Below are 14,835 nucleotides of genomic sequence, written 5' to 3' on the forward strand. Positions count from 1 at the left end.
GTTAAACTCTGTGAGGTGAACGCACACATCACAAAGCAGTTTCTGAGAATGATTCTGTCTAGTTTTTATACGAAGATATTTTCTTTTCCACCATTGGCCTCAAATCGCCTGAAATCTCCAGTTGCAAATTCCACAAAAAGAGAGTTTCAAATCTGCTCTGTCCAAAGAAAGGTTCAATTCTGTGAGTTGAATACACACAACACAGAGAAGTTACTGGGAATTCTTCTGTCTAGCATTACATGAAGAAATCCCGTTTCCAACGAAGGCCTCAAAGAGGTCCAAATATCCACTTGCAGACTTTACAAACAGAGTGTTTCCAAACTGTTCTATGAAAAGAAAGGTTAAACTCTGTGAGGTGAACGCACATATCACAATGCAGTTTCTGAGAATGATTCTGTCTAGTTTTTATACGAAGATGTTTTCTTTTCCACCATTGGCCTCAAATCGCCTGAAATCTCCAGTTGCAAATTCCACAAAAAGAGAGTTTCAAATCTGCTCTGTCCAAAGAAAGGTTCAACTCTGTGAGTTGAATACACACAACACAGAGAAGTTACTGGGAATTCTTCTGTCTAGCATTACATGAAGAAATCCCGTTTCCAACGAAGGCCTCAAAGAGGTCCAAATATCCACTTGCAGACTTTACAAAGAGAGTGTTTCCAAACTGCTCTATGAAAAGAAAGGTTAAACTCTGTGAGCTGAACGCACATATCACAATGTAGTTTCTGAGAATGATTCTGTCTAGTTTTTATACGAAGATATTTCCTTTTCTACCAATGGCCTCAAATCGCTTGAAATCTCCAGTTGCAAATTCCACAAAAAGAGAGTTTCAAATCTGCTCTGTCCAAAGGAAGGTTCAACTCTGTGAGTTGAATACACTCAACACAAAGAACTTACTGGGAATTCTTCTGTCTAGCATTCTATGAAGAAATCCCCTTTCCAACGAAGGCCTCAAAGAGGTCCAAATATCCACTTGCAGACTTTACAAACAGAGTGTTTCCAAACTGCTCTATGAAAAGAAAGGTTAAACTCTGTGAGCTGAACGCACATATCACAATGCAGTTTCTGAGAATGATTCTGTCTAGTTTTTCTATGAAGATATTTGCTTTTCTACCAATGGCCTCAAATCGCTTGAAATCTCCAATTGCAAATTCCACAAAAAGAGTGTTTCAAATCTACACTGTCTAAAGGATGGTTTAATTCTGTGAGGTGAATACACACAACACAAAGAAGTTACTGAGAATTCTTCTGTCTAGCATTCTATGAAGAAATCCCGTTTCCAACGAAGGACTCAAAGAGGTCCAAATATCCACTTGCAGACTTTTCAAACAGAGTGTTTCCAAACTGTTCTATGAAAACAAAGGATAAACTCTGTGAGCTGAATGCAGACATCACAAAGCAGTTTCTGAGAATGATTCTGTCTAGTTTTTATATGAAGATATTTCCTTTTCTACCATTGGCCTCAAATCGTTGAAATCTTCAATTGCAAATTCCACAAAAAGAGAGTTTCAAATCTGCTCTGTCCAAAGAAAGGTTTAACTCTGTGAGTTGAATACACACAACACAGAGAAGTTACTGGGAATACTTCTGTCTAGCATTACATGAAGAAATCCCGTTTCCAATGAAGGCCTCAAAGAGGTCCAAATATCCACTTGCAGACTTTACAAAGAGAGTGTTTCCAAACTGCTCTATGAAAAGAAAGGTTAAACTCTGTGAGCTGAACGCACATATCACAATGTAGTTTCTGAGAATGATTCTGTCTAGTTTTTATACGAAGATATTTCCTTTTCTACCAACGGCCTCAAATCGCTTGAAATCTCCACATGCAAATTCCACAAAAAGAGTGTTTCAAATCTACTCTCTCTAAAGGATGATTCAACTCTGTGAGTTGAATACACACAACACAAAGAATTTACAGAGAATTCTTCTGTCTAGCATTATATGAAGAAATCCCGTTTCCAACGAAGGCCTCAAAGAAGTCCAAATATCCACTTGCAGACTTTACAAACAGAGTGTTTCCCAACTGTTCTATGAAAAGAAAGGTTAAACTCTGTGAGCTGAATGCACACATCACAAAGTAGTTTCTGAGAATGATTCTGTCTGGTTTTTATATGAAGATATTTCCTTTTCTACCATGGGCCTCAAATCGCTTGAAATCTCCAATTGCAAATTCCACAAAAAGAGTGTTTCAAATCTACACTGTCTAAAGGATGGTTTAATTCTGTGAGTTGAATACACACAACACAAAGAATTTACAGAGAATTCTTCTGTCTAGCATTCTATGAAGAAATCCCGTTTCCAACGAAGGCCTCAAAGAGGTCCAAATATCCACTTGCAGAATTTACAAACAGAGTGTTTCCAAACTGCTCTACGAAAACAAAGGATTAACTCTGTGAGCTGAATGCACACATCACAAAGCAGTTTCTGAGAATGATTCTGTCTAGTTTTTATATGAAGATATTTCCTTTTCTACCATTGGCCTCAAATCGCTTGAAATCTTCAATTGCAAATTCTACAAAAAGAGTGTTTCAAATCTACTGTGTCTAAAGGATGATTCAACTCTGTGAGTTGAATACACACAACACAAAGAATTTACAGAGAATTCTTCTGTCTAGCATTCTAGGAAGAAATCCCGTTTCCAACGAAGGCCTCAAAGAGGTCCAAATATCCACTTGCAGACTTTACAAACAGAGTGTTTCCAAACTGTTCTATGAAAAGAAAGGTTAAACTCTGTGAGCTGAACGCACATATCACAATGCAGTTTCTGAGAATGATTCTGTCTAGTTTTTATATGAAGATATTTGCTTTTCTACCAATGGCCTCAAATCGCTTGAAATCTCCAATTGCAAATTCCACAAAAAGAGTGTTTCAAATCTACACTGTCTAAAGGATGGTTTAATTCTGTGAGGTGAATACACACAACACAAAGAAGTTACTGAGAATTCTTCTGTCTAGCATTCTATGAAGAAATCCCGTTTCCAACGAAGGACTCAAAGAGGTCCAAATATCCACTTGCAGACTTTTCAAACAGAGTGTTTCCAAACTGTTCTATGAAAACAAAGGATAAACTCTGTGAGCTGAATGCAGACATCACAAAGCAGTTTCTGAGAATGATTCTGTCTAGTTTTTATATGAAGATATTACCTTTTCTACCATTGGCCTCAAATCGCTTGAAATCTTCAATTGCAAATTCCACAAAAAGAGAGTTTCAAATCTGCTCGGTCCAAAGAAAGGTTTAACTCTGTGAGTTGAATACACACAACACAGAGAAGTTACTGGGAATTCTTCTGTCTAGCATTACATGAAGAAATCCCGTTTCCAACGAAGGCCTCAAAGAGGTCCAAATATCCACTTGCAGACTTTACAAAGAGAGTGTTTCCAAACTGCTCTATGAAAAGAAAGGTTAAACTCTGTGAGCTGAACGCACATATCACAATGTAGTTTCTGAGAATGATTCTGTCTAGTTTTTATACGAAGATATTTCCTTTTCTAACAACGGCCTCAAATCGCTTGAAATCTCCACATGCAAATTCCACAAAAAGAGTGTTTCAAATCTACTCTCTCTAAAGGATGATTCAACTCTGTGTGTTGAATACACACAACACAAAGAATTTACAGAGAATTCTTCTGTCTAGCATTATATGAAGAAATCCCGTTTCCAACGAAGGCCTCAAAGAGGTCCAAATATCCACTTGCAGACTTTACAAACAGAGTGTTTCCCAACTGTTCTATGAAAAGAAAGGTTAAACTCTGTGAGCTGAATGCACACATCACAAAGTAGTTTCTGAGAATGATTCTGTCTGGTTTTTATATGAAGATATTTCTTTTTCTACCATGGGCCTCAAATCGCTTGAAATCTCCAATTGCAAATTCCACAAAAAGAGTGTTTCAAATCTACACTGTCTAAAGGATGGTTTAATTCTGTGAGTTGAATACACACAACACAAAGAATTTACAGAGAATTCTTCTGTCTAGCATTCTATGAAGAAATCCCGTTTCCAACGAAGGCCTCAAACAGGTACAAATATCCACTTGCAGGCTTTACAAACAGAGTGTTTCCAAACTGCTCTATGAAAACAAAGGATAAACTCTGTGAGCTGAATGCACACGTCACAAAGCAGTTTCAGAGAATGATGCTGTCTAGTTTTTATATGAAGATATTTCCTTTTCTACCATTGTCCTCAAATCGCTTGAAATCTTCAATTGCAATTTCTACAAAAAGAGTGTTTAAAATCTACTCTGTCTAAAGGATGATTCAACTCTGTGAGTTGAATACACACAACACAAAGAATTTACAGAGAATTCTTCTGTTTAGCATTCTATGAAGAAATCCCGTTTCCAACGAAGGCCTCAAGGAGGTCCAAATATCCACTTGCAGACTTTACAAACAGAGTGTTTCCAAACTGTTCTATGAAAAGAAAGGTTAAACTCTGTGAGCTGAACGCACACCTCACAAAGCAGTTTCTGAGAATGATTCTGTCTAGTTTTTGTACGAAGATGTTTTCTTTTCCACCATTGGCCTCAAATCGCCTGAAATCTCCAATTGCAAATTCCACAAAAAGAGTGTTTCAAATCTACACTGTCTAAAGGATGGTTTAATTCTGTGAGTTGAATACACACAACACAAAGAATTTACAGAGAATTCTTCTGTCTTGCATTACATGAAGAAATCCCGTTTCCAACGAAGGCCTCAAAGAGGTCCAAATATCCACTTGCAGACTTTACAAACAGAGTGTTTCCAAACTGCTCTATGAAAAGAAAGGTTAAACTCTGTGAGCTGAACGTACATATCACAATGTAGTTTCTGAGAATGATTCTGTCTAGTTTTTATACGAAGATATTTCCTTTTCTACCAACGGCCTCAAATCGCTTGAAATCTCCACATGCAAATTCCACAAAAAGAGTGTTTCAAATCTACTCTCTCTAAAGGATGATTCAACTCTGTGAGTTGAATACACACAACACAAAGAATTTACAGAGAATTCTTCTGTCTAGCATTATATGAAGAAATCCCGTTTCCAACGAAGGCCTCAAAGAGGTCCAAATATCCACTTGCAGACTTTACAAACAGAGTGTTTCCCAACTGTTCTATGAAAAGAAAGGTTAAACTCTGTGAGCTGAATGCACACATCACAAAGTAGTTTCTGAGAATGATTCTGTCTGGTTTTTATACGAAGATATTTCCTTTTCTACCATGGGCCTCAAATCTCTTGAAATCTCCAATTGCAAATTCCACAAAAAGAGTGTTTCAAATCTACACTGTCTAAAGGATGGTTTAATTCTGTGAGTTGAATACACACAACACAAAGAATTTACAGAGAATTCTTCTGTCTAGCATTCTATGAAGAAATCCCGTTTCCAACGAAGGCCTCAAACAGGTCCAAATATCCACTTGCAGGCTTTACAAACAGAGTGTTTCCAAACTGCTCTATGAAAACAAAGGATAACCTCTGTGAGCTGAATGCACACGTCACAAAGCAGTTTCAGAGAATGATGCTGTCTAGTTTTTATATGAAGATATTTCCTTTTCTACCATTGGCCTCAAATCGCTTGAAATCTTCAATTGCAATTTCTACAAAAAGAGTGTTTAAAATCTACTCTGTGTAAAGGATGATTCAACTATGTGAGTTGAATACACACAACACAAAGAATTTACAGAGAATTCTTCTGTTTAGCATTCTATGAAGAAATCCCGTTTCCAACGAAGGCTTCAAGGAGGTCCAAATATCCACTTGCAGACTTTACAAACAGAGTGTTTCCCAACTGTTCTATGAAAAGAAAGGTTAAACTCTGTGAGCTGAATGCACACATCACAAAGCAGTTTCTGAGAATGATTCTGTCTAGTTTTTATATGAAGATATTTCCTTTTCTACCATTGGCCTCAAATCGCTTGAAATCTTCAATTGAAAATTCTACAAAAAGAGTGTTTCAAATCTACTCTGTCTAAAGGATGATTCAACTCTGTGAGTTGAATACACACAACACAAAGAATTTACAGAGAATTCTTCTGTCTAGCATTCTATGAAGAAATCCCGTTTCCAACGAAGGCCTCAAAGAGGTCCAAATATCCACTTGCAGACTTTACAAACAGAGTGTTTCCAAACTGTTCTATGAAAAGAAAGGTTAAACTCTGTGAGGTGAACGCACACATCACAAAGCAGTTTCTGAGAATGATTCTGTCTAGTTTTTATACGAAGATGTTTTCTTTTCCACCATTGGCCTCAAATCGCCTGAAATCTCCAGTTGCAAATTCCACAAAAAGAGAGTTTCAAATCTGCTCTGTCCAAAGAAAGGTTCAACTCTGTGAGTTGAATACACACAACACAGAGAAGTTACTGGGAATTCTTCTGTCTAGCATTACATGAAGAAATCCCGTTTCCAACGAAGGCCTCAAAGAGGTCCAAATATCCACTTGCAGACTTTACAAACAGAGTGTTTCCAAACTGCTCTAATAAAAGAAAGCTTAAACTCTGTGAGCTGAACGCACATATCACAATGTGGTTTCTGAGAATGATTCTGTCTAGTTTTTATATGAAGATATTTCCTATTCTACCAATGGCCTCAAATCGCTTGAAATCTCCAGTTGCAAATTCCACAAAAAGAGTGTTTCAAATCTGCTCTGTCCAAAGGAAGGTTCAACTCTGTGAGTTGAATACACACAACACAAAGAAGTTACTGGGATTTCTTCTGTCTAGCATTATATGAAGAAATCCCGTTTCCAACGAAGGCCTCAAAGAGGTCCAAATATCCACTTGCAGACTTCACAAACAGAGTGTTTCCAAACTGCTCTATGAAAAGAAAGGTTAAACTCTGTGAGCTGAACGCACATATCACAATGCAGTTTCTGAGAATGATTCTGTCTAGTTTTTATATGAAGATATTTGCTTTTCTACCAATGGCCTCAAATCGCTTGAAATCTCCAATTGCAAATTCCACAAAAAGAGTGTTTCAAATCTACACTGTCTAAAGGATGGTTTAATTCTGTGAGGTGAATACACACAACACAAAGAAGTTACTGAGAATTCTTCTGTCTAGCATTCTATGAAGAAATCCCGTTTCCAACGAAGGACTCAAAGAGGTCCAAATATCCACTTGCAGACTTTTCAAACAGAGTGTTTCCAAACTGTTCTATGAAAACAAAGGATAAACTCTGTGAGCTGAATGCAGACATCACAAAGCAGTTTCTGAGAATGATTCTGTCTAGTTTTTATATGAAGATATTACCTTTTCTACCATTGGCCTCAAATCGCTTGAAATCTTCAATTGCAAATTCCACAAAAAGAGAGTTTCAAATCTGCTCTGTCCAAAGAAAGGTTTAACTCTGTGAGTTGAATACACACAACACAGAGAAGTTACTGGGAATTCTTCTGTCTAGCATTACATGAAGAAATCCCGTTTCCAACGACGGCCTCAAAGAGGTCCAAATATCCACTTGCAGACTTTACAAAGAGAGTGTTTCCAAACTGCTCTATGAAAAGAAAGGTTAAACTCTGTGAGCTGAACGCACATATCACAATGTAGTTTCTGAGAATGATTCTGTCTAGTTTTTATACGAAGATATTTCCTTTTCTAACAACGGCCTCAAATCGCTTGAAATCTCCACATGCAAATTCCACAAAAAGAGTGTTTCAAATCTACTCTCTCTAAAGGATGATTCAACTCTGTGTGTTGAATACACACAACACAAAGAATTTACAGAGAATTCTTCTGTCTAGCATTATATGAAGAAATCCCGTTTCCAACGAAGGCCTCAAAGAGGTCCAAATATCCACTTGCAGACTTTACAAACAGAGTGTTTCCCAACTGTTCTATGAAAAGAAAGGTTAAACTCTGTGAGCTGAATGCACACATCACAAAGTAGTTTCTGAGAATGATTCTGTCTGGTTTTTATATGAAGATATTTCTTTTTCTACCATGGGCCTCAAATCGCTTGAAATCTCCAATTGCAAATTCCACAAAAAGAGTGTTTCAAATCTACACTGTCTAAAGGATGGTTTAATTCTGTGAGTTGAATACACACAACACAAAGAATTTACAGAGAATTCTTCTGTCTAGCATTCTATGAAGAAATCCCGTTTCCAACGAAGGCCTCAAACAGGTACAAATATCCACTTGCAGGCTTTACAAACAGAGTGTTTCCAAACTGCTCTATGAAAACAAAGGATAAACTCTGTGAGCTGAATGCACACGTCACAAAGCAGTTTCAGAGAATGATGCTGTCTAGTTTTTATATGAAGATATTTCCTTTTCTACCATTGTCCTCAAATCGCTTGAAATCTTCAATTGCAATTTCTACAAAAAGAGTGTTTAAAATCTACTCTGTCTAAAGGATGATTCAACTCTGTGAGTTGAATACACACAACACAAAGAATTTACAGAGAATTCTTCTGTTTAGCATTCTATGAAGAAATCCCGTTTCCAACGAAGGCCTCAAGGAGGTCCAAATATCCACTTGCAGACTTTACAAACAGAGTGTTTCCAAACTGTTCTATGAAAAGAAAGGTTAAACTCTGTGAGCTGAACGCACACCTCACAAAGCAGTTTCTGAGAATGATTCTGTCTAGTTTTTGTACGAAGATGTTTTCTTTTCCACCATTGGCCTCAAATCGCCTGAAATCTCCAATTGCAAATTCCACAAAAAGAGTGTTTCAAATCTACACTGTCTAAAGGATGGTTTAATTCTGTGAGTTGAATACACACAACACAAAGAATTTACAGAGAATTCTTCTGTCTTGCATTCTATGAAGAAATCCCGTTTCCAACGAAGGCCTCAAAGAGGTCCAAATATCCACTTGCAGACTTTACAAACACAGTGTTTCCCAACTGCTCTATGAAAACAAAGGATTAACTCTGTGAGCTGAATGCACACATCACAAAGCAGTTTCTGAGAATGATTCTGTCTAGTTTTTATATGAAGATATTTCCTTTTCTACCAATGGCCTCAAATCGCTTGAAATCTTCAATTGCAAATTCTACAAAAAGAGTGTTTCAAATCTACTCTGTCTAAAGGATGATTCAACTCTGTGAGTTGAATACACACAACACAAAGAATTTACAGAGAATTCTTCTGTCTAGCATTCTATGAAGAAATCCCGTTTCCAACGAAGGCCTCAAAGAGGTCCAAATATCCACTTGCAGACTTTACAAACAGAGTGTTTCCAAACTGTTCTATGAAAAGAAAGGTTAAATTCTGTGAGGTGAACGCACACATCACAAAGCAGTTTCTGAGAATGATTCTGTCTAGTTTTTATACGAAGATGTTTTCTTTTCCACCATTGGCCTCAAATCGCCTGAAATCTCCAGTTGCAAATTCCACAAAAAGAGAGTTTCAAATCTGCTCTGTCCAAAGAAAGGTTCAACTCTGTGAGTTGAATACACACAACACAGAGAAGTTACTGGGAATTCTTCTGTCTAGCATTACATGAAGAAATCCCGTTTCCAACGAAGGCCTCAAAGAGGTCCAAATATCCACTTGCAGACTTTACAAAGAGAGTGTTTCCAAACTGCTCTATGAAAAGAAAGGTTAAACTCTGTGAGCTGAACGCACATATCACAATGTAGTTTCTGAGAATGATTCTGTCTAGTTTTTATACGAAGATATTTCCTTTTCTAACAACGGCCTCAAATCGCTTGAAATCTCCACATGCAAATTCCACAAAAAGAGTGTTTCAAATCTACTCTCTCTAAAGGATGATTCAACTCTGTGAGTTGAATACACACAACACAAAGAATTTACAGAGAATTCTTCTGTCTAGCATTATATGAAGAAATCCCGTTTCCAACGAAGGCCTCAAAGAGGTCCAAATATCCACTTGCAGACTTTACAAACAGAGTGTTTCCCAACTGTTCTATGAAAAGAAAGTTTAAACTCTGTGAGCTGAATGCACACATCACAAAGTAGTTTCTGAGAATGATTCTGTCTGGTTTTTATACGAAGATATTTCCTTTTCTACCATGGGCCTCAAATCTCTTGAAATCTCCAATTGCAAATTCCACAAAAAGAGTGTTTCAAATCTACACTGTCTAAAGGATGGTTTAATTCTGTGAGTTGAATACACACAACACAAAGAATTTACAGAGAATTCTTCTGTCTAGCATTCTATGAAGAAATCCCGTTTCCAACGAAGGCCTCAAACAGGTCCAAATATCCACTTGCAGGCTTTACAAACAGAGTGTTTCCAAACTGCTCTATGAAAACAAAGGATAACCTCTGTGAGCTGAATGCACACGTCACAAAGCAGTTTCAGAGAATGATGCTGTCTAGTTTTTATATGAAGATATTTCCTTTTCTACCATTGGCCTCAAATCGCTTGAAATCTTCAATTGCAATTTCTACAAAAAGAGTGTTTAAAATCTACTCTGTCTAAAGGATGATTCAACTCTGTGAGTTGAATACACACAACACAAAGAATTTACAGAGAATTCTTCTGTTTAGCATTCTATGAAGAAATCCCGTTTCCAACGAAGGCTTCAAGGAGGTCCAAATATCCACTTGCAGACTTTACAAACAGAGTGTTTCCCAACTGTTCTATGAAAAGAAAGGTTAAACTCTGTGAGCTGAATGCACACATAACAAAGTAGTTTCTGAGAATGATTCTGTCTGGTTTTTATACGAAGATATTTCCTTTTCTACCATGGGCCTCAAATCGCTTGAAATCTCCAATTGCAAATTCCCCAAAAAGAGTGTTTCAAATCTACACTGTCTAAAGGATGGTTTAATTCTGTGAGTTGAATACACACAACACAAAGAATTTACAGAGAATTCTTCTGTCTAGCATTCTATGAAGAAATCCCGTTTCCAACGAAGGCCTCAAAGAGGTCCAAATATCCACTTGCAGACTTTACAAAGAGAGTGTTTCCAAACTGTTCTATGAAAAGAAAGGTTAAACTCTGTGAGGTGAACGCACACATCACAAAGCAGTTTCTGCGAATGATTCTGTCTAGTTTTTATACGAAGATGTTTTCTTTTCCACCATTGGCCTCAAATCGCCTGAAATCTCCAGTTGCAAATTCCACAAAAAGAGAGTTTCAAATCTGCTCTGTCCAAAGAAAGGTTCAACTCTGTGAGTTGAATACACACAACACAGAGAAGTTACTGGGAATTCTTCTGTCTAGCATTACATGAAGAAATCCCGTTTCCAACGAAGGCCTCAAAGAGGTCCAAATATCCACTTGCAGACTTTACAAACAGAGTGTTTCCAAACTGTTCTATGAAAAGAAAGGTTAAACTCTGTGAGCTGAATGCACACATCACAAAGTAGTTTCTGAGAATGATTCTGTCTGGTTTTGATACGAAGATATTTCCTTTTCTACCATGGGCCTCAAATCGCTTGAAATCTCCAATTGCAAATTCCACAAAAAGAGTGTTTCAAATCTACACTGTCTAAAGGATGGTTTAATTCTGTGAGTTGAATACACACAACACAAAGAATTTACAGAGAATTCTTCTGTCTAGCATTCTACGAAGAAATCCCGTTTCCAACGAAGGCCTCAAAGAGGTCCAAATATCCACTTGCAGACTTTACAAACAGAGTGTTTCCCAACTGTTCTATGAAAAGAAAGGTTAAACTCTGTGAGCTGAATGCACAGATCACAAAGCAGTTTCAGAGAATGATTCTGTCTAGTTTTTATATGAAGATATTCCCTTTTCTACCATTGGCCTCAAATCGCTTGAAATCTTCAATTGCAAATTCTACAAAAAGAGTGTTTCAAATCTACTCTGTCTAAAGGATGATTCAACTCTGTGAGTTGAATACACACAACACAAAGAATTTACAGAGAATTCTTCTGTCTAGCATTCTATGAAGAAATCCCGTTTCCAACGAAGGCCTCAAAGAGGTCCAAATATCCACTTGCAGACTTTACAAACAGGGTGTTTCCAAACTGTTCTATGAAAAGAAAGGTTAAACTCTGTGAGGTGAACGCACACATCACAAAGCAGTTTCTGAGAATGATTCTGTCTAGTTTTTATACGAAGATATTTTCTTTTCCACCATTGGCCTCAAATCGCCTGAAATCTCCAGTTGCAAATTCCACAAAAAGAGAGTTTCAAATCTGCTCTGTCCAAAGAAAGGTTCAATTCTGTGAGTTGAATACACACAACACAGAGAAGTTACTGGGAATTCTTCTGTCTAGCATTACATGAAGAAATCCCGTTTCCAAAGAAGGCCTCAAAGAGGTCCAAATATCCACTTGCAGACTTTACAAACAGAGTGTTTCCAAACTGTTCTATGAAAAGAAAGGTTAAACTCTGTGAGGTGAACGCACATATCACAATGCAGTTTCTGAGAATGATTCTGTCTAGTTTTTATACGAAGATGTTTTCTTTTCCACCATTGGCCTCAAATCGCCTGAAATCTCCAGTTGCAAATTCCACAAAAAGAGAGTTTCAAATCTGCTCTGTCCAAAGAAAGGTTCAACTCTGTGAGTTGAATACACACAACACAGAGAAGTTACTGGGAATTCTTCTGTCTAGCATTACATGAAGAAATCCCGTTTCCAACGAAGGCCTCAAAGAGGTCCAAATATCCACTTGCAGACTTTACAAACAGAGTGTTTCCAAACTGCTCAATGAAAAGAAAGGTTAAACTCTGTGAGCTGAACGCACATATCACAATGCAGTTTCTGAGAATGATTCTGTCTAGTTTTTCTATGAAGATATTTGCTTTTCTACCAATGGCCTCAAATCCCTTGAAATCTCCAATTGCAAATTCCAGAAAAAGAGTGTTTCAAATCTACACTGTCTAAAGGATGGTTTAATTCTGTGAGGTGAATACACACAACACAAAGAAGTTACTGAGAATTCTTCTGTCTAGCATTCTATGAAGAAATCCCGTTTCCAACGAAGGACTCAAAGAGGTCCAAATATCCACTTGCAGACTTTTCAAACAGAGTGTTTCCAAACTGTTCTATGAAAACAAAGGATAAACTCTGTGAGCTGAATGCAGACATCACAAAGCAGTTTCTGAGAATGATTCTGTCTAGTTTTTATATGAAGATATTTCCTTTTCTACCATTGGCCTCAAATCGTTGAAATCTTCAATTGCAAATTCCACAAAAAGAGAGTTTCAAATCTGCTCTGTCCAAAGAAAGGTTTAACTCTGTGAGTTGAATACACACAACACAGAGAAGTTACTGGGAATACTTCTGTCTAGCATTACATGAAGAAATCCCGTTTCCAATGAAGGCCTCAAAGAGGTCCAAATATCCACTTGCAGACTTTACAAAGAGAGTGTTTCCAAACTGCTCTATGAAAAGAAAGGTTAAACTCTGTGAGCTGAACGCACATATCACAATGTAGTTTCTGAGAATGATTCTGTCTAGTTTTTATACGAAGATATTTCCTTTTCTACCAACGGCCTCAAATCGCTTGAAATCTCCACATGCAAATTCCACAAAAAGAGTGTTTCAAATCTACTCTCTCTAAAGGATGATTCAACTCTGTGAGTTGAATACACACAACACAAAGAATTTACAGAGAATTCTTCTGTCTAGCATTATATGAAGAAATCCCGTTTCCAACGAAGGCCTCAAAGAGGTCCAAATATCCACTTGCAGACTTTACAAACAGAGTGTTTCCCAACTGTTCTATGAAAAGAAAGGTTAAACTCTGTGAGCTGAATGCACACATCACAAAGTAGTTTCTGAGAATGATTCTGTCTGGTTTTTATATGAAGATATTTCCTTTTCTACCATGGGCCTCAAATCGCTTGAAATCTCCAATTGCAAATTCCACAAAAAGAGTGTTTCAAATCTACACTGTCTAAAGGATGGTTTAATTCTGTGAGTTGAATACACACAACACAAAGAATTTACAGAGAATTCTTCTGTCTAGCATTCTATGAAGAAATCCCGTTTCCAACGAAGGCCTCAAAGAGGTCCAAATATCCACTTGCAGAATTTACAAACAGAGTGTTTCCAAACTGCTCTACGAAAACAAAGGATTAACTCTGTGAGCTGAATGCACACATCACAAAGCAGTTTCTGAGAATGATTCTGTCTAGTTTTTATATGAAGATATTTCCTTTTCTACCATTGGCCTCAAATCGCTTGAAATCTTCAATTGCAAATTCTACAAAAAGAGTGTTTCAAATCTACTGTGTCTAAAGGATGATTCAACTCTGTGAGTTGAATACACACAACACAAAGAATTTACAGAGAATTCTTCTGTCTAGCATTCTAGGAAGAAATCCCGTTTCCAACGAAGGCCTCAAAGAGGTCCAAATATCCACTTGCAGACTTTACAAACAGAGTGTTTCCAAACTGTTCTATGAAAAGAAAGGTTAAACTCTGTGAGCTGAACGCACATATCACAATGCAGTTTCTGAGAATGATTCTGTCTAGTTTTTATATGAAGATATTTGCTTTTCTACCAATGGCCTCAAATCGCTTGAAATCTCCAATTGCAAATTCCACAAAAAGAGTGTTTCAAATCTACACTGTCTAAAGGATGGTTTAATTCTGTGAGGTGAATACACACAACACAAAGAAGTTACTGAGAATTCTTCTGTCTAGCATTCTATGAAGAAATCCCGTTTCCAACGAAGGACTCAAAGAGGTCCAAATATCCACTTGCAGACTTTTCAAACAGAGTGTTTCCAAACTGTTCTATGAAAACAAAGGATAAACTCTGTGAGCTGAATGCAGACATCACAAAGCAGTTTCTGAGAATGATTCTGTCTAGTTTTTATATGAAGATATTACCTTTTCTACCATTGGCCTCAAATCGCTTGAAATCTTCAATTGCAAATTCCACAAAAAGAGAGTTTCAAATCTGCTCTGTCCAAAGAAAGGTTTAACTCTGTGAGTTGAATACACACAACACAGAGAAGTTACTGG

Source organism: Pan troglodytes, chromosome 17 (genome assembly GCF_028858775.2).
Source record: "Pan troglodytes isolate AG18354 chromosome 17, NHGRI_mPanTro3-v2.0_pri, whole genome shotgun sequence".
NCBI classification, from domain to species: Eukaryota; Metazoa; Chordata; class Mammalia; order Primates; family Hominidae; genus Pan; species Pan troglodytes.